The 22,263-nt window shown below is 36.6% G+C and overlaps 2 long non-coding RNA genes across 2 annotated transcripts; one reads left to right on the top strand and one right to left on the bottom strand.

Moving 5' to 3' along the window:
* The first annotated feature begins 250 nt into the window (after positions 1-250).
* On the top strand, positions 251-4,316 carry LOC109167310. Its single transcript, XR_002051812.1, has 3 exons — positions 251-262; positions 1,184-1,186; positions 4,204-4,316. It is a non-coding gene; the product is annotated as an uncharacterized LOC109167310 (long non-coding RNA).
* LOC109167315 lies at positions 4,203-21,189 on the bottom strand. The gene is made up of 3 exons (XR_002051813.1): positions 21,178-21,189; positions 17,411-17,416; positions 4,203-4,329 (listed from the first exon to the last, which is right to left on the bottom strand). It is a non-coding gene; the product is annotated as an uncharacterized LOC109167315 (long non-coding RNA).
* Between the last annotated feature and the right edge of the window lie 1,074 nt (positions 21,190-22,263).

The following is a 22,263-nucleotide window of genomic DNA, read 5'->3' as shown; positions in this document are numbered from 1 at the left end:
GAATTCACACGCTTGTTGAATTAATCTTCACTAGAATTACAAAGTGGGTTGTGGTTCACTGGTATCGGGTTGCTCCCTTAAGTGAGAGGTAAAAAGTTCAAACCTCACTTGAAGCAAATAATGTGTAGGGAATCTCCTCCCTTATAAAAAAAAAAAAAAAAAAAAGTAAATCTTCACTGGAGGGAATTAATCTCTTGGTCTGAGCCTACTATATTTGTTTTAATTTCTTTTAGTAATTTTGTTGTAATTTGCTTTGGGTTTTGTTGAATTGAGTTTGGACCGTGAGTGTAATTGGGTTTGGCATTCTCCATGGGCCTAAAATGGAGGTTACTTTGGGTTTGGTAGTCATTTTGGCCCCTAATATGTTGGGCTCAATTCTGGGGGTTTAATGTTACCTGGGAGACAAAATATGCACTCGTGAGTGTAATTGGGTTTGGCATTCTCCATGGGCCTAAAATGGAGGTTACTTTGGGTTTGGTAGTCATTTTGGCCCCTAATATGTTGGGCTCAATTCTGGGGGTTTAATGTTACCTGGGAGACAAAATATGCACTCGTTATATTGTGGGCCGCGGTCAAAATGGTGTCGTTTCTTTAAGTAAAGAAACGGCACGTCGTTACTGTTAACGGAGCGTGCATTGTTTGATGTGTTAATTACCAACTAAAACTACAGTGTGTTAATTACCAACTGAAACTACACTGCCTCACGTATTATTTTAAAATTATTGTTGATAGCATTTATTATGTGTCAAATTTTTTTTGGAGGTATTTGGTGTATAGTTGTTAGCTGATTGAGTAGTGGGTTTGACTAGTTGATAGCATTAGCTGATTGTAGAAAAACGCTTGGTAAATTAATTGTTGATAGCTGATTATTCGCAAAAATGACTTTATCAAAAAAATTGATAAAAAAAATTTCTTTGAGCAGTTTTTTGAATTTTAACATTTTAGAACAATAAGTTGTTACAAAAAATTAATTACTCAAACACTCATATTGATTGTTAGTTTAACGAAGTCAAACATCTAATAATGGTTAAATAAGTCAAAACTAACTGATAAACTAACTATGTTATCTTCACCTAACCATGTCTATGATTTCATAACATACAACCATATGAAAGCTATATGTTATAGAAAGGGTAAATTAATAGGTAGAAGTGTAGTTGAAAAAAAAAAAGGAGGGGGGGAGGGGGTAGCGCAACTAGCTGCTAGCTCTATAAAAGATTAATGACATGTTTGGTTCATGGAATAGGTCAGGAATAGAATGACATTTCTTGAAATAGACCTATTCCATTGTTTGGTTCGTTACTTTGTCATAGGAATACTATTCTTAGGAATGACATATTCATTTTGCAATGGGAATAGCTATTCCTAGGGGGGCCCTTGGTAGACTGGTAGTAGCTACTCCCATGCTTATAGGAATAACTTTTATATTACAAATACTAAATATACCCTTACATACATACATACATACATACATACATACATACATACATACATACATACATACATACATACATACATACATACATACATACATACATACATACATACATACATACATACATACATACATACATATATATATATATATATATATATATATATATATATATATATATATATATATATATATATATATATATATGTATAGGCGGGTTCAGGTGCGGCAGTGTCTTACGGTGCGGTTATTTCTTACGGTGCGGCAACACCAATAGTTCAACAAATATGCACCATCAACGTTATGAAAATACACCACACAAAACAGAGTAAACAGAGCCCTGCATCACCAAACACACACCATTAAGTGTGAGTAAAAACACCATACACTGTTCGGAAATACACCATTGGGGGTGGTGAGTTATATGGTGTATTTTTTTGAGTCTGTTGTGTATTTTGTGATGTTTTATTGCATTTTATTGTGGTGTGTTTTTATTACACTGTTGGTGCATATTGTTAACACTGTTGGTGTATTCTGGAATTTGACCGCACCGCCGCACGGTAAGACCCGCCGCATATGAGCGCTCTTATATATATATATATATATATATATATATATATATATATATATATATATATATATATATATATATATATAGGCTTCGAATCCGGTGCACCCTCTCTAATAGATGAGACCATGAGGCCTCATAATATCCATTGATTCAATTCCCATGAATGGTTGAGATTATAAGAAATTAGGGTAGTAATTAGTGACATTTACCAATGTAAAGGTTATATTAGTAATTGTAATTGTAATTTAATTATAGACATAATATTATTGGAATCTGAAGCATTATTTTAGGGATTTGTGGATGGAAATTAATAGTTTCAATTATTACAAAGCTTGAAGAAGTGAAGGTGGCGTGGACAATGCTAAAGGAGAACACGAAGCGGTGGGAGGGCGGGAACAATACTGGAGCACATTTCTCAAATGGCTAGTAGCAGTAAGTGCATTTACATGTCAACGTCTGTGCATATGCTGAAGAATGGGTTTTTTTTCCCCGGTGGGGGTGGAAAGGGGGGTGGGGTTGTTGGATGAAGTAGTAGTCCATTGACGCGCGTAGCGTGTTCATGTTCAGGTGGGTGCGTACATGGTTATTTGTTTGACCGATAGGATGGAGGGATGATGCGTAGACAGCAAATAGTATGTGCATAGATGAATGTGTATTTTTTTTTTTTTGTTGGTTGTGGGTTTTCCATGTACTAGAAAAAGCGTGGTAGAGGGTAGTCTGAGTGGTGGTAGAAAGGTGGTAGGGGTGGGTGCGTAGGGGCAGTTAAGCTTGTGCAAACTTTGAATATTAATCTGGCAACGATAACGGTGAGCTACTGTGGTAGGTGCACAGACGAAGTGTAGTATGTGCGTATCGTGAAGCAGCAATGGTAATCACATTGATTTTTTTTTTTTTTTTTTGGCATTTGGATTTTTACGTATGGGATATTTTTAATTGGACAAACTCAAAGTTAAGGGATGTGTGTGTGTAGAGTATGGTTTGATAAAAGTGTGAAACGAAAACGAAAAGAAAAAATGTAGACGCTGGTACTCTCAATGGTTGTAGTAAGGACGTACTGGTGAATGCATGGGGGCTGTTAAGCATGTGCAAACTGGGAAATACTAATCCGTCAACGTTACAGGTGACCTCATGGGGTTGGTGCACAGACAGACATTAGTTTGTGTGTTCACGTGTGCGTCTACTAACAGCAGTTTGTGCATTCTGGGTGCCTATTTTGTTTAGTTTTCAATTAATTAGTTTAAATTAATAGTTTAATTTTACAAATCCAGTATGCATGTTTCATTATTTTTTTAGCAGTTGCTGGTACTCTGAATGGTTGTAGTAAGGACGTAATGGTGAATGCATGGGGGGCTTTTAAGCATGTGCAAACTGGGAGGGTGCGTAGGCAAACAGAAGCATGTGCATAGCGATTGCATGTAACTTAAGATATTGGGGTTGTTTTTTGGTAGTTTGTTTTGTTGGACGACCTAAATATATTGGGATGTGTGTGCGTGAGATTTGGAATTTATGAAGTGTGAAAATGCATGATTTTGTTGATCACTACATATTATGTGAGTTTTGATGGAAGGTGCGTATAAGAAGATGAGTACGTGCATAACGTGTGGCTACGTTCAGAATTTTGTGGGTGTTTTTTTTTTTTTTTTTTTTTTTTTTAAATTTGGTTGTTAAAAACTTAAAACGTTGTAATTATGCTGGGTGCGTAGTTGTATGCAGGTGAATGCATTACATGGTAAACAAGAGATGTTATTAAATATTAAAATGATGCATATGCAGCCCCGCGCACTGCTATGTGCAGGGCACCAGTCGGTGCATACCGATGTTGTTTAAAAAAGACATGTGTCGCGCGTGTGCATTAGTGAATAGAAGTTAGTACATGGTATCTGTTGTATGTGGGTTTTAATTTTTAAATTCAAGCTAGATTTCTGAAGAAACCCATGTTTGCACGACCGTGGCATTTGTGTTGCTTTAGAATTATGCTGTGTGCGTAATTGTATATAGGTAAATGCATTACAGTGAAAACAAGAGCTATTATTAAATAATAATATGGTACGTATGAATCTCTGTGCACCGCTATGTGCGCAGTAGGACATCAGCCTTTGCATATCGCGGGGGCTTATGCATGCATGTATCGGTGTGAGCATAAGAGGATCAAAGTCAGTGCATAACGCTGTTACAGTGTAGGCGTTATTCTCCTGAGAGCTAGACGAGCCATGAGAGCTACTGCTGCATTGCCTGCATTGTTCTCCTCAATGAAACTAATGGTGGAGTTTATCACCAGCAATGTAATAATCACAACAAAGTCCTGCCAATCTGGGGGCTTTCCCTGCAAAATTGAAGATATATTCCAATGAGTCCAAACTAACAGTTTAAATAAACAACAAATTCAACTAAATTTGAACAAGAACCTCACCCCTCCATTTGCAAGTGTGATTAGGGGTGTTCAATCGGTTAACCGTTCGGTTAACCGAACCGAATTAATCGAAATTTTTTTTCCTTTAACCGTTAACCGAACCGAAGTTTGCTCTACCGAATTCACCGAACCGAAATTTTTTTCGATTAATCGGTCGGTTAACCGATTAACCAAACTTTTTAAAGCTAAAATTTAAAATTCTAAAAATAACACCTAAAATAATAAATTCAATTAAAATAAAATACATATCATAATAAATTCATAATAAAATATACAAAAACATTAATAATAAACTCCAAACATCCATAACTTCAAATTAGTATTTATATTTATATTATTATTTATATATATATTAAAAACTTCGGTTAACCGTTCGGTTAATTCGGTTAACCGACCTTTCGAACCGAATTAACCGTTAACCGAAATTTTAAAATTTCTTTAACCATTAACCGAACCGAAAAAGTTCGGTTCGAAAACGGTTAACCGAACTTTGTCGGTTCGGTCGGTTAACCGAAAATTATCCGAAGTTTGCACACCCCTAAGTGCGATTGCCATAATTGATGCAGCTTCCATCACCCACGAGAGAAGATTCCACATGAAGCCCAAGAATTTCAGGAATTTGCTATCTTGGGGCATAACAATTATTGCAACAGTTAAATTGACACATCAAATCGGGAGATGTAAATATAAATCAAAAGTCCAATACATGTGACACCGGGGCATACCCCTGATTACACCAAAAACATAAATATTAACTAGATACAAGAAAACTGGAATAACATCGCGGCTAATACAGATTAGACTAAGCAAAATTAATTAAAATAAGCTAAGCCTAACTAGTACGCCATGAGGAAAACACCATAAAATCAAGTCCCGTGCACAATGGTCTCTTTAGAGACTGAATGTAAAAATAAAACTCCATAAAGACTCGAACCTAAGTTGCACACCAACCAATCGAGATCTCTCCCGCCATGCTAGCTTGAAGCTTTAAATCCATTCTGTCTTAAGATAATTTAACCGTATATGTCACAGGTAGAAAATCCAAATAATCTCATGAAAACATTCATCAACTCTGTGCAAGAACTCAAACCCAAGCTAGAATCCCCAATACAACGCTCTTTACCACTGCACCACATTTACCTTTCAAACCAATAGCCCATCCATAAATTAAAAATGACAATGCAGTAGCAAAAATCGTCCACCTAAGGGAGGGAGATCCAAAAGAACTCCCGATTGATGTGAGAATCAAACCTGCACCATATGGCCACCACTCAACCTCATAAACCAACCAACCACGGAAACCACTTGTTACATCTTAGTGACGGAACATCTATGAACCATGGGGTCACAAGCAAATAAGCAATTCAAAGAGTAAATTGCATACACACACAAAAGGAAAGAGAGAAGTAAGACCATCTAATTTGGAACCAAAGACGCGGCCATAACAAACGGCAAAGATGAAAGAAATTAGTCTCCAAAAAAGAAGGTAAACTATAAAGAAACATAACTCCACAATATGAGGTGAACATTAAATCTTGAAAACCAGAGACATAAAAGCAGAAAGAATGAAACCCAGCATCAAAATTACAGTTCAAAAGATTAATAAACTATAAATGATGAGGAAAACTAAAGTATCTGAATAAACGCCGTTTGACACCTTCTTCTCCTCAAGCTTGTTGTGCCGAAAAATGGCCAACCTCTCTTGGGCTGCCTGACTAGTGAGACCCTCCTTTGTACATCTGAGATTCTCAAACACCTCCTCAATGGGTATATTTCCCTGCAGCCAACCAAACCAGAATTGCCAAAAAAATATCAAAACCAAACGGGATTAAAGCCACCCAGAGCACGAAATCGAGATAAAAAACGAAGCTTTGCATATCCATTACCAAATCAACAGTTTCCTTCAGCACAGCAAAAAAAAACGAAACCCTACCCAGAAATCGTACACCCCTCACAACCACATCCCCCGCATCACCGCCCCCCAACCCCAAACCCAACCGAATGCACGACCACCACCCCTGTGAAAACCCAAAAAAAAAAAAAAAAAAAAAAAAAAAAAAAAAAAAAAAAAAAACAGAACTACCCAGACGAACAAGACAACAAACGAAATCCCACCCCAAACCCCCTACTGAACACTATCAAACCCACAAACCGTCGGAAAAAACCCATGAAACAAACAACAAAAAGAGGAAAAAAAGGTACAAGAAATCGATTCAAAAAATACCTGAACAGGAGGTGGAAGATATACCACGAAGCCTCTTGGACTGCCTCCTGCTGGAACCAACCATGAACACCGCCGGGAAAATGTGAGACGCGAATGGACGGCAACCGGATTGGGAGAAGATGGATGATTCCAGAAGTCGCGTGACAAAGCAAGGGGAGAGAGAAAACCTAAATACCTATTATGAATGCTTTAAACCCAAGATAACCGGCGAAATAAGTGAGATGTAATATTAATGACAAATATAAAATACAAAAACACCCCTACCAATCTAATACTAAGCGCCCACATGGTTTAAAATGCCACATCATCAGCACCGTTAATATCTCAAAATCAATGGTCAGGGAGAGTGCTCACGGACTCGGCTAAGTAGAGGGTGTGCACCGAATTCAAAATCTATATATATATATATATATATATATATATATATATATATATATATATATATATATATACACACACACACACACAAACACACACATTTATATATTTCTTATTTTATTCCTAATTAAATTTATTTTCTATTTCACCACCACTGCCGCCACCACCACATATTTTTATAAGGGTATTTATGTCTTTTAAAACATATTTCATTTCTATTTCTTAAACCAACCAAACTCTGTAATATAATTACTAAAGTCTATTCCTTCCGCGAACCAAACAATAAAATACAATTCCTATTCTATTCCTTGCATATTCCATTATTTATAGAATAGCATTTGTATTACCCCAAAATTTATTTCGTGAACCAGACGTGTTGTAAAAGAATGAGTTAATTTTAATTCCTAGAAATAGATAGAGCATTACATTCATGATGCCACTATGCATGTTTTTTTATTTTTTATTAACAAATAAATAATAATAAAACATTTTCTCCTATCACTTCATATTTATCATAATTCACTTTTCTTTTCATACGCAGTAATTTTTATTCATTTTCTTGAAAATCTAGTCTACTTAATAGTCCTCAATGCATCACAAAGCCTTTAACATCAACATTGTTGAAGAGGAAATCCTAAACGAGTTATTAATAACTTAATACCCAATATAGTCATGACTATAATGGTTTTACTTAATTTAGTCCTAAGTGATTTTTTATGTTCAATTTAGTCATTAACTTTGATAATTTTACACAATTTAGTCATTTATTAAAAATTCGGTCAAAGTACCTATGAGGTCCCTGTATTCTATTGTTTTGTTCAATTTAGTCCTTCTACTTTAATTTTGTTCAATTTAGTCCTTCTACTTTAATTTTGTTCAATTTAGTTGTTATACTTTAAAAATTGAAACAATTAAGGACAATAGCTTATGTGAGCAAATATTTATGTATTTATTTGTGACATATTAATGTAATATATTAGTGGTAAAAATAATTAATTTTAAATATTTATAAAATAATATATGAGTTGGCATGTAAATATGATGACGTGATAGAGATAATGTCAGCGTCACATCAGCTATTGTCTTTAATTTTTTTACTTTTCAAAGTACATGGACTAAACTGAATAAAATTAAAGTAGAATGACTAAATTGAACAAAACACTATAATACATGGACCTCATAGATACTTTGATCAAAAAAATTCTGTTAATTTACAGTTAGAAATATGACCCTAATGATAATTTATCATCATTTATTCCATAGATGATTCCTTCTTCTTCTTCTTATTAAACTCCACACATAAATGCAAATCTTCATCCTCAATTCAACTTTAACCCTATTAAAATATAAAATTGAATATCAATACATATATACCATAAGTGTATTAAAAACTTAACGTGGTGTTGTTTCCAATTTCCTTAATTTACCAAGACACACACTCATTCTATATTATTGCACACAATCTAAAAATTGCAATGTATTGTAAGTAGTGTTGGGACAAAGGAAATGTATGGGCGTTGTTACCATGCATGTGCTGTGTGCAGTTACAAAAAGATTTATATGGATGGTTGCAGGACCGTCCCTGGCCATGTCTGGCCAGGGGCAGCGCACAGGGCCCCCAAATTTTGGGGGCCCCAAATATTACATACATAGCACGTATATATGTGCATTGTGCCCCCAAATTTTGGGGGCACTTTTATTAAAAAAAAAAATTATTATTTTATATTTATATTTTATATATTAGTGTAAGTGTAATTTATGTATAAGGAAATAAGGACAGTTTAGAATTCTAAAAAGTTTATATTTCTAATTCTTAAGGACTTGATTTACGTATAGAGTTATAGTCCTATAATTTATAGGAATTGAGGCGGGCCTATTTGATTATTGTAAAAATTATTATATATAAAGATTAAAAAATTACTCGTATTCCTATTATATATAACGCATACACGCAAGATTTATATTCACAACGCAAGAATTCGGTCTCAGTAATCATTAATTTGAAGTGCGTTGTTCGTGCATTTGGCATCCTCAATTTTTTTTATTCTTCACGATAAAAGGATGAAGGTATGTAAATAATTAAATATTTTAATTCTATAATTTTATTCAAAATTTTAAAATTATTAATTCAATAACTAACCCTAGCTAAGAATTCTTTTGATTGGTGAATAACAATCTAATTTCTTGTATTTTGATACTACAATTTCAATATCAATTAGTCTTGACTATTTTCATTACTGTTGTTTATGCATAAAGAAGTTTTTTAAAGTTAAAGTTGTTAAAATCTTGCTTATGATCAACTATATTGTAAAAAAAGTCTCAATAGATTGGTGAATAATTTTACATCTAAATATGACCGAAAAAGAAGAAGAAGAAGAAGAAGAATATGAATGTCACTTTTCAAGTGAAATTTTGAGTAATAAATTTTTTATAGACTATTATATATTTTGGTACAATACAATATATCTTTTATATATTTACAATTATACAAAAAGGGGGCCAATGTTAATTTTCGGACAGGACCCCAATTTTCTTAGGAACGGCCCTGGATGGTTGCTTAACTTTCTTTGATGCATTTAATTTACCCATATTGTACATATATTTCATAATTTTATTTAATTTAGGATTGACATATATTTCATAATTTTATTTAATTTCGAGAAATAGTACCCGTTCATCTGTTAAATATTCAAGAATGCCTTCAGGCAGTATGTAGAATTGTTTGTAGTGCTTAATTTCCTTCTTATTTTCTGTTTGTGTTTTGTAATAATTAAAAAAAAAAAAAAAAAAAAAAACATATGGTCTCTCTCATTTTGTTAGATTTTAATCCCTGACTTTACTTATGGGGATTTTTTGATTGAAATTTCTTTCGTACCGTAAGTATTAGAGGTTTGTGTGACATCCCGATGTACTTACAGTAGAAGAGGTACTTTAGCTCATTTTATCAGAATTGTGGTAAAGACATGCATCAATTCGGTCCACATGTGTCAACGGTTAATGACACCCCGATGTACTTACGATAGAAGAGTTACCTTAACCCACCCTGTCGGGATGTGGTAAAAGCAAGTCAATCCGGTGTGTAGGTGTCAGCGATATAATGACATTACCAATCCGGAAGGAATAGAAGTTGAAGGAAATCCCCTAATGCTTGTAAGAAGGACGTCTCAGATCAGGTTCAAGTTGGTCAAAGTCAAAGAATTCACATGGCTTGTTGAATTAATCTTCACTGGAGGGAATTATATTGGGAATTAACCTCTTGGTCTGAGCCTACTATATTTATTTTAATTTCTTTTAGTAATTTTGTTTTAATTTGGTTTGGGTTTTGTTAAATTGAGTTTGGACCGTGAGTGTAATTGGGTTTGGCATTCTCCATGGGCCTAAAATGGAGGTTACTGGACTGTGTACCGAGATTGAAATTTGGGTTTGGTAGTCATTTTGGGCCCTAATATTTTGGGCTCAATTCTGGGGGTTTAATGTTACATGGGAGACAAAATTTGCAGTAGTTATATCGTGGACCGTGGTCAAAATGGTATTGTTTCTTTAAGTAAAGAAACGGCGCGCCATTACTGTTAACGGAATGTGTATTTTTTGATATGTTAATTTCCAACTGAAACTATAATGTATTTTAACTGACACTACAGTGTATTTAAACTGACATTGCCTCACGTATTATTTTATATATAATCAAATGAAACTGCAGTTATATCAAAATGATACTATAGTTGTGGTGATATGAAACTACAGTTTATATAAAATAAAACTGAATAACATTTCACATATTTGAGTGTATATTGTGCAATGATGCTATAGTTATATCGAAATAATCATGTAGTTGTGTTTTAATGAAACTATAGTGTATATAAAATTAAATTAAATAACATTTTCACATATTTGAGTGTATAAATGTCGAATGAAACTGTAGTTATATCGAAATGAAACTGTAGTTGTGTTGAACTGAAACTGCAGTGTATACAAAATGAAACTGAATAACGAAGTTACTTTTTGCGGAATAGCGTGAAACAGGTTTGTTTCTTTTCATTAATCATAATGACGTCGTTTTGAAGCTCAGTGCATAATCGATTATGCACCGCGGTGCACGATATATTTTGCCCAAAATATGTGTCTCCATATCAGTATGGCAATCATTATATCGTGAACCAGGGTCCACAGTGCACTGTGGATCCTGGTCCAATACACAACATTTGACTTCATAATGTACAGAATTTATGTTCATAATACAGATACACATCAACATGATATAATGAACATAAATTTTGTGCATTATGAACATGAATTATGTGCATTATAAATAAGAGTTCTATGTATTATGTTAAGTGTTTATGTGTCCTCATTATATTGTGTTTATGTATATTATATTATGAATATGAATTCTATACTTCAAATTCTGTGTATTGGACCAGGGTCCACAATGCACTGTGACCCTGATCCACGATATAAATTGCCTCAGTCAGTCTAGGGATGTCAATTGAACCCGCACCCGACGGGGAACCCGATTCCCCGTCCCTACGGGGACGGGGATGGGGACAGAAATAGGGGATAGGGGATGGGGATGGGGGTAATTTTGAATTCTCCGCCGGGGATGGGGGCGGGGATGGGGAGTACTCTCCCCGCCCCGCCCCGTCCCCGATATATATATATATATATATATATATATATATATATATATATATATATATATATATATATATATATATATATATATATATATATTGCCACACAACACACACAAATGTAGTACTTTGTATACAATATATATAATTTTAGAAGTATTCTTGTCATTGTATGTCATGCATATTTTTAAATAAAATGTTTAATTGTAAAATATTGAATACAACTTTGAGTTGGGGATGAATATATATGCGTTATTTATTTTTTTTTTGAAGGTCAATCTTGCGATTGTATTAATGAATCAAAGCCGAAATAGTGTCAGGTGGGATAGCATCCCAGTACATAGCTTGATCCTGAGTAAATGCTAACGTAGCTAAAGTATGCGCATGTAAATTAACCTGCCTAGAAATATAATCCAAAGTAATACGATTAAAAAACGACATAAACGTCCTGCACTGGTCAACTGTGACCCCAACGTACGAATGTATCGGCGTATGATGGTGCCTGAATATCGCTGCCAATTCCATGCAATCCGTGAGTAAACTTACTGATGTGGTATCCCGTTCAAGTAGCCAGGACAAAGCCTCCTTGTATGCCTGAGCCTCCGCCATAAGTGGTGAAAAACAAACTGGTAACTTGCCATTCCTTGCTGCCACAAACGAGCGATCTGACGCTATAATTACCATGCCGTATGTAGCCTCGCCCGTGTCGTGCCGGAAACCCGCGTCCACATAACATCGTAGACCACCCCCTCCTGGACCATTCACGTGGTCCATCGCCGGTGTCGGGTTGGTTTGGCCAACATGAGCAGTGCCGTACGCCTGTAGTGCTACGGTGGCTGCTCTGACCAACTGGGTAGGCCGCATCATTGATCCCTTCCAGACAGCTGAATTCCGGGTTCTCCAAATATAATATAATACTGCTAGCATTAACCGGATCTGCTCCTCCGTCAAGACCGCCATAACCCCTTTTAGCCATATTGTAAACGAGTCTGCAACAATATTAATAATAGGTAATTGCGTTATATTCCAAACAAGTCTAGAATATTCACAGAGCACTAAAGCATGCAACACATCTTCATGATCTAAACCACACATAGGGCACGTTGGGTCCACCTCCACCCTTTTAAATATCAAGTTAAGGGTTGTTGGCAAAATATCACATATGGCTCTCCACAAAAAAATTTTCCATTTCGGGGGTACTTTTATTTTCCACATTGCGATCCACCTATCAAAATTCGCTGGATTATTCTCATAATCTCCCACAATATGCCTATAGGCATTCTTTACTGTATATGTCCCCTTTGGGTCACTCATCCAATACCATGAGTCCTCATACTCAGGACTAACAGGGATCATATTTATTCGCTCCACATCTTCAGGAATAAATAAATCAGACAGAATATGCGGATCCCAGGTTTGAGTCTGTGAATCAATTAGTCCTGCAACTCGCGCCTCTCTCAACTGTTGTGGCATTTCTGTTTGAATCAATGGGCTAGGATTGTCTCGTAACCACGGGTGTCCCCATACTAGGGTTGTCTGTCCATTCCCAATCCTCCTTCGCACCCCTGAGACTACCATTGCATGGGCCGCCATTATACTTCTCCAACAATAACTCGGGCAATTACCAATAGTTGCATCTATAAAACTGGTTGTGGGGTAATACCTTGCCTTATAGATTCTGGCTACGAGTGTTTCTGGGTCTGTTAAAAATCGTCATGCCTGTTTACCTAGCATTGCTATATTAAAAGCCCTTAGCTCTTTAAAACCCATACCGCCATACTTTTTTGGTATGCACAACCTGTCCCATGCCTTCCAATGTATTCCCCTTTCTCTTCCATTGCCCCACCAGTATTTATTCATAGTTCGCTCAATTGACTGGCAAACTGTCTCAGGTAATAAAAAAACACTCATCGAAAAGGTAGGCATAGATTGTGCAACACTTTTCAATAATACTTCCTTACCAGCCTGAGAGAGTAGCTTTTTACTCCACGAACCAATTCGTTGCCTGATTTTTTCCTCCAGATACGAAAAAACAGCTCTCTTATTTCTCCCTACAAAAGATGGTAGGCCCAGATATTTCCCAAAATTGGGTGCTTGCACCACCCCCAGACAATTCGCCACCTGTGTCCTGTCAGCCTCCTGGGTATTTCTGCTAAAACATATATTTGATTTATTATAATTCACTACCTGGCCTGACAATTTCTCATACCTTACAAGGCACTGCCTTATAGCTCCTGCCTCCTGGATATTTGCTTTAAAAAATAGGAGACTATCATCCGCAAAAAATAGGTGTGATACAGGTGGTGCCCCCCTTGCTACTCTGCACCCATGTATTGAACCTGTGAACTGTTCATACTGTAATATCATTGAGAGAGCCTCTGCACAAATAATAAATAAATACGGAGAGAGCGGGTCTCCCTGCTTGAGTCCCCTGGTTGGTTTTACGTGCCCCCCTTCTATACCATTAATCATTACAGTATAATTAACAGTCGTTACACACATCATAATGAGCTTCACCCATTTCTCACTAAAACCCATACCAGTCAGCATCCTTTCCAGAAAGTTCCACTCCATTCTATCATAGGCCTTTGACATATCTAGCTTTAATGCACTCCATCCCACTATACCACATTGCTTTCTATTCAGATAATGCCCCACCTCCGCTGCCACCAGGATATTATCCGTGATTAGCCTTCCCGGGATAAAAGCACTCTGGGATTCTGAGATCAATCCTCCCATCAATGTTTTCATCCTATTTGCTATCATTTTGGCCATAATTCTGTAAATGACATTACTCAGTGCGATCGGCCTTAAATCTGCTACTGTCTCAGGCATCTCTTTCTTCGGTATCAAGACAATGTTAGTATCATTCAATCCATTAGGGAATACACAGGAATTCAAGGCATTAATTATAAAACCAGTTACATCTCCTCCCACTATCCCCCAAAACTGCTGGTAGAAACCCGGGTTCAAACCATCCGGCCCCGGTGCCTTATCCGGATACATTGAAAAAAGAGCCTCTTTAACCTCATTAGTTTCAAAAGGGCGGTCTAGCATCATATTCTGCTCCAACGTTACTCGTGGGGTTAGGACTCCGAAAAGTGGATCATTACAACTCAGTCCATTTGAGGCAAAAATATTTTCAAAATAATTCTGTATAACAGCATGCATATCATCCCCCTCCACCCAGTTACCAGCATCACATTTAATAGTAGAAATAAAATTCTTTTTCCGGCGTGCAGAAGCATACCTGTGATAAAATTTTGTATTCGCATCAGCCCCGCGTAGCCAGTGTTGTTTGGCCCGCTGCCTCCAAAACACATCCTCTTGGGCCTCTACTCGTTTCATGGTATTCTCAATCTGTTGGTACTCAGCAAGAGCCACCAAATCTCGTCTATTCCGTATGGCATCCTGCCTCCGCTGCAGGTGGTTAATTCGCTTTCCAAATTTATGAAACTGATCTCCACCCCACCGCATCAACTTTTCTCCACACAACTGCTGGCAGTGCAGCAATCCCTCCGTTCTCCCCTCTTGCCAGGCCGTTTCTACTACTCCGTTGCATCCCTCATCTAATAGCCAAGCCATTTCAAATCTGAACTTCCGCTGTCCCCTTCTCTTTGGCATGCAAATTGCATTAATACTGAGGAATAGGATCGAATGATCCGATGCCCGAGTTCGAATATTTTCCAGCATTGCATTCTCATTGAGCAGACCCCAATCATTCGTTATTAAAGCCTTATCCAGTCTTTCTTCTATCCAATTCGGCGTCCCCTTCCCCTTCTGCCACGTATACTGATGGCCCCTCATTGGCATTTGCATCAAACCACAGTCATCCACAGCATCTCCGAAACCCCGTAACAGACTATTAGGATACGGATTTCCCCCCTTCTTCTCATGCTGATATAGTAGATTATTAAAATCTCCTATCACCACCCAGGGCAATAAGGATCTAGTCTTGAGAGTACCAAGTAAATCCCATGTCTCCTCCCGCCTACCACGCTCGGGGATACCATAAATGCATGTCATGCGCCATAACTTATTAAACAAGCTTACCTCCACATCAATATGACTCTGCGAATAGCTTAAAAATCTCACCGTATTATTCTTCCTCCACAAAAGCGCCATTCCTCCACTCAAACCATCGTTATCAACATAAAATAAACCTTCATATCCAAGCGTAACCCGGATTCGTTCTGCATGTATCCGTGGTACCTTGGTCTCCATCAAAAACACAAAATCAGGCTTCTTACTGGACGCAAGGCCCACAATCTGTCGAACTGTGCGTGGATTGCCCAAGCCACGACAGTTCCAGCTCAGAGTACTCATGATGATGGGCGGGGCTGGACACCAGCTCCCGCCATAGACAAGTTTTTTGAAACAGCTGCGGTTGTTACCTCATCGTTACCACTTCCCTCCCCTCCCTCCGTTCCATGCCTACGGCGCTTTGCCGTAGCCACCACCACCTCATCCTCAGACATACTCGTGGGTGTGACAGCCCCACTTCCCTGTCTCCCATCCACTACACGTGGCTTGATTCCCAGTGGTCGTGGTCTCCCGCCTACCGGAACAAGCCAGCTATCCCCAACCGCTCTAGGAGCGCTCCGGGATCCACCAGCTCGCAAATCCGGACCGTACAGGTACCTTTCTACCGGAATTCCAGCCTCCCTAGCGTGTATGCAAAAAGTATGCAAGTGACCCATACAGCCACAAAAATAGCAAAACTTGTGTAGTCGTTCATATCTGAAATTTACCCATGCCGTTGTCCCATCTCTCTTCATCAACCTCATCCTCCTTCTTAGCGGCCTATCAACCGGAATTGACACCCGAATACGATGAAATGTTAGCCATGGCGCCCCCTCAAACCGGTCATCATGTTTAACAAAAGATCCCAAAAAATTTCCTGCCTGCTCCAGAATTGCATGTGACGTGTATCCCTTAGGCATGTCATGCAACTGTACCCACATATCAATCATATCCAGCTCCACATCCATAGGATTCACCCCATCTAATACCTCCCGACACACGAGAGCATTATTCTCAAAGGCCCAGGGTCCTCCATTCAGCACGTATTCCATATCTGTCCTATGGAAAAACACAAACAAGAACAAACCCCTCTGAATCTCCGTTACCTGAACTCCACGTACCGGCTGCCACACAGATGCCAGAACCTGTCTCATAAAATCCAGTTTTACCATTTTTTGTGTTAAAAACCGCCCAACAATCCTCCAAGCTTCTTCCTCCTCATCTCCATCACCCTCTACTACCCCATCCCCACCTTCCGGCATGAACACCGCCCCTTCCTCCTCCATCAAAGCCATCTCCGCCCATCTATCCGTCAACTCTGCCACACCCCCCACCACCCCCTGCTGCCGTGTAGTCCTACCAGCCCCCCTCCCCTGGTGATTCGTACTGCCTCCATTCCCTCTACCCATACTGCCCACGCTTCCCCTATTTCCCACACCACTCCCATCCAAACCGCCCTCATCCTCCCCATAATTACCGCCATCATCACCTGCCAGCGCATCACATTCCTTCCCCACTCCACCGCCTTGTTCCCCTCTTCCCCCCCTTTCCCGTAACATCCTTTCCTTCCCCACTCCACCACCTTGTTCCCCTCTTCCCCGTAACATTCTTGCTGGCTGGGACCCACCGTCCACCCCCAATTCCCTCCCCACTTGCCCCCAATTAATTATTGGACGTGGGTTTTGTTGGCCATCCGTGAAGCGATCGTTACCAACATCTTCCTCCCGTCGTCCTTCACGCCTCCCTTCCATCTCGGCTTGCCTTACATCCCTTCGATTATCCACACCATCCATTACAACATCGTCGGCCATCTTCCAGGAAAGATACGAACAAAATTGTCAGAAAACCTAGGAAAACCCTAGTAGGTATGCAAAAACCCTAGAGAGAATCTAGAGAGGAAAACCCTTAGGTGTACAATTTAGGTGTTCACCAAATTTATTTAAATGTTTTTTAATGTTTAATTTTTATTTTTTTTTATAACTTGTTAACGGGGTGGGGATTCCCCGTCCCCGAATAATCCCCGTGGGGATGGGGATGGGGGGAATTTTTCATTTCCCGGCGGGGATGGGGATGGGGACGGGGAATGGGAAGAAAGTCGGGGACGGGGATGGGGGGTATGTCCCCCGCCCCCACCCCGCCCCGTTGACATCCCTAAGTCAGTCGTTGTACCGTGCACCAGGCATTGTGCGCCTTAGTGCATGGTATAATTTGCCAAATTTTATTCCTACATTCATGATAAACAGGGCCAAATTTTGGGTTGTACAAAATTTCCAAGAGTACAGGACCTTAAATTAAAAGATGACCCAATATTTATTTTTGACTTAGCTACTTAAAAAAAAAAATCTACAATTAATCATGAAACTTATCAGTTTTTTTTTTCTTTTTCTTTTTTAAATCACTTCGCTCTTAACGACACATATGATGTCTCAAACCTTGAATCTGCAGAGATAACTTGAAACTTGTACCATTCACTAGTTCACCACCAATATCGCTTGAGAAATTGATTCTTCCTCCTAACAGATCGTTCTAGGTAGCCACTAGCGAGGTATATAGTTTCAAGATGTTTTTTTGTTTTTTTTTTTTGTTTTTTTTTTTTTGTTTTTAAGTTTTGTTTGTTTGTTTGGATTTTGGAAATATATAGTAGGTTAGTAAGATTCTTATGATTTGGTTTTAAAGATTGCCCTCGTACTCTTGGTAGGGTGGAACTATAAAAATCCAAATACCGGCTTGATGAGAAGGTTGTCGTGTCTTTGGATACTCAACAAGTACTGTACATCTTGAGGAGGTTTTGATTTTTCCTTATCAAGTATAGCGTATGAAGCCCTATAATGTCATATGTTAGGAACAATCCTAATCAAAAAATTGTCTTGAAGTTCAATTCATGCCCTTTTACCTTTTTTTTTTTTTTTTTTTTTTTTTTTGCTTCTTGTGCAGTGCCTGCTCAACAAGGAGCATCACATCTTCTTATTAAATTGTTTGCATTATATGCTTTTCGTGTTTGGTTCCTTCATTGTATTATATTGTTTGCACCATACACAACCTACCATTATTTATCTTCCTCGAGTGATTGACTGTGAGTATACACACCTGAAATGTATATATATATATGAACCGATGTGTCACAAACTTCACTTTAATTTCTTCATTATGACTTGGATACGATTTAAATTGTACTTGACACTATCCGTTTCGAAGAACTATCATCGCATAATCTGTTGACTACAATTAACTCTGATATCATTCTAGTCATTAAGTAATTTAGAGGCACGTGACCGAACTACTAGGTCGGTTGATTATTTAATCATCTCGAGTCATATGACTTATTAATAAGAGAAATTTGTAATTTATCCCCCTCACAAATATATCAATTATCAATGTCACTCCTGAATTATTAGTGGTGTAAATGTTATCCTTTAATTTTGAAAATGTGACATATATTGTCCCTTCCCTAATAGGAAGAAGGAGAAACACTATTGTCAGCGGAAGGAAAACAAACAAAGAAAGAAAAATGGAGGAAAAAAACATGGTCTTCGAACAAGGAAGACGACAAGTAACCACTAATAATAATTCAATGAAGGGGTAATATATGTCACGTTTTGAAAGTTGAGAGTTAATATTTACACCATAAATAATTTTGGGGCCAGTTACATTAATAATTAACATATTTGTGAGGGACATAAATTACAATTCTCCCTATTAAGGGCATAAATTATAATTTTTCCTATTAATAACTAGGCTGACAACATTAATAATTGACATATTTGCAATGACATAAATTACATTTTTTACTATCAATAACTATGTTGAGCTCGTAACTCAACTTGTCGAGTCCTGCCTTATTAATAACTCTGTCAATACCTCAATGACATAAATTACAATTTTTTTTTTTTTTTTTTTTTTTTTACTTTCATTAGTACTATTTTAGTTCAAAGAGTCAATACCTCATTATTGGAGTTTGATCTTGTAACTCCCCTCAAAGAGAACCACATAAATACTAACTAATCACAAGATGCTTGACAGTGTTAACCTATTTGTTTAACTATACAAACAACTTCTAATTTTATTGGAGTTATTTGGATTTGGCCGGCCATAATTAAGGCAATTAACTCCAAGTAACTAAGATGAAGCAATGAATAGATTGAGCGACAAAATAACAATGCATTATATATTGTAAGTAGGAAAATAGTATTTTAAATTAAATAAACGTAATCTTCTAACTTAAGTTATTATCTTTAATTAGCATTTTGATTGCAATATTTAATTGAAATAAGGTTCAAATTGACCACTGAACGTAATCTGAAAATGCAATTAGGCCACTGAACGAAAAAAAAAAAAAAGTGCAATTAGACCACTGAACACTCCAAATGTATGCAATTTCACCTGATAGCAGGTTATCATCAATTTTAGCAGGTCACCTGCTTACGTGGCAGCTGAGTTGGCATTTTTAATAATTTTTAAATAATTTTTAATAAATTTTAATAATAATTTTTTTAAAAAAAATTGAAAAAACGACAGTGTGGCCGGTCGTTTTATTTTTTATTTTTTATTTTAAAATTATTTAAAATGCCAACTCAGCTGCCACGTAAGCAGATAACCTGCTAAAATTGATGGTAACCTGCTATCCGGTGAAATTGCATACATTTGGAGTGTTCGGTGGCCTAATTGCACGTTTTTGGTGTGTTCAGTGGTCTAATTGCACTTTTTTTCGTTCAATGGCCTAATTGCATATTCAGGTTATGTTCAGTGGCCAATTTGAACCTTATTCCTATTTAATTCTTATCAATTTTCATCTACGACTATCGTTTAATTTTAGTACCAATTTTCAGCCATAATTATTATTTTAGTATCAAAATTCATCACGCTAGTCACCCCCTCTATTTAAAACATGCCGAAATCTAAAAGTTTTAAGTGTATTTTCATCTTTTTCAACTTAAGATTTCAATTTGAGTATGAATAAAAGGATTTAAGCCCTAAGACCAATCCTAATTCGCAGTTCTGTTCCTCATCCTACCTTAATTTGAGAAGGAGAATTGCGAATTGAGATCGATCCTAGGGTTTAAATCTCATTTATTCATGTTAAATTGGGATCAACATTTGAAAAGGACGAAAAAACTTTAATAGTTTCATTTGATAATGTTGTTATGCTTTTTATTTTCATCATTTTCTCCCGACACTATTTTCATTATAGCAACACCAAAGTATCATTTTAATTCTAATACAATTTCAGTTAAAAATATACATTATCGCATGAGCTATATTTTTAAGTTTAATTTTTCTCACACTAGTTTAATTGTAGAAACGCTAAAGTATTATTTTAATCAAACTTCAGTTTAATTTGACAATATATGTTATTGTATGGGCTTTGAATTTTTGTTTCATTTTCTACACACTAGCTAGTATCATTAATATAGCAACACTAAAACATCATTTTAATTATATTATAGTTTCATTTGATAATATACGTTATTGAACAACGTCTATTTTTTAATTTCATTTTTCACACACATTACTTTCATTATAACTTAGCTTTTAAGAGAACTAGTAGCTCTGTGAGAACATGATGACCAATGTTATTCATTCATCTAGCATAGTCAATGTTTAAAATTAAGGAAAGAATGAAAAAAAGACGTAATTGTATTTTTGTAATTATAATAGTGCGTTTCAGATGTAATTGATAGTGCATTTTAGATTTTTTTTTCTTTTTCACTTTTGGTCCACGAGAATATGACAATTTTCATATTTGGTCACCGATTTTTTAAATTTTCGTATTTGATCCTAAACTTATTTTTTTTCCCAACCCTCTAGCTTACAAGGTTAATAGTCTATTTTTTATGCCTCTATAAAAAATTTCAAATGGTTACAGGTGTGAGATTCACGCTTCCAAAATGCCAAAAGCAACAAAAATGATAGAAACCAAGCATGAATGAACATAAGGGAGACTGAAAAAAGAAGAAGAATGAAGGTTGATAAAAAAAATGAAGAAAGTGATTTGGAAGGAAAAAAAAAATGTTTAAGAAAAAGAGTATTAAAAAGTATAATTTTACCCTTAAAATAATTTATCTGCCTACAATTTTGTCACAGGTAACTGGAATTTAGGTCGGAGTGATCAAATGTTGCAATTTTTAAAAGTCATTAGGCTAAATTTGTAAATTTTAATAGTTTGGGACCAAATATGACAAGAATTTAAAAGATGTGAGGCCAAATTTAAAAAATTTAATAGCCCGCATGAACAGTACAGTTCAATTGGTCAAATGAGTGAAGTTTGAAAACAATGACTCGGGATCAAGTTTTGGCTCACTTTGTGCGCAGTAAACAACATAATATAAAACTTTAATGATCATGAATCCTTTTCTCATTTGCTTTGAATTAATTTATCTTTTTGTTTTGTTCTTAAAAGTTTTTTAAACTGCATTTATTTTACAGTATGGTGTGGGATTGTGGGTAAAAACTCAGCACCCAAGAAAGAGACTTTATATATGTCATACAATTCAAAGTTCTCTTAAAAAGGAATTTGTTTGTTTTGTTCTTATTTATTTTACAGTATGGTGTGGGACTGTGGGTAAAGACTCAGCACCAAAGAAAGAGACTTTT

Source organism: Ipomoea nil, unplaced genomic scaffold (genome assembly GCF_001879475.1).
Source record: "Ipomoea nil cultivar Tokyo-kokei standard unplaced genomic scaffold, Asagao_1.1 scaffold0317, whole genome shotgun sequence".
NCBI lineage: Eukaryota > Viridiplantae > Streptophyta > Magnoliopsida > Solanales > Convolvulaceae > Ipomoea > Ipomoea nil.
This window is presented reverse-complemented; position numbering and strand designations above follow the sequence as displayed.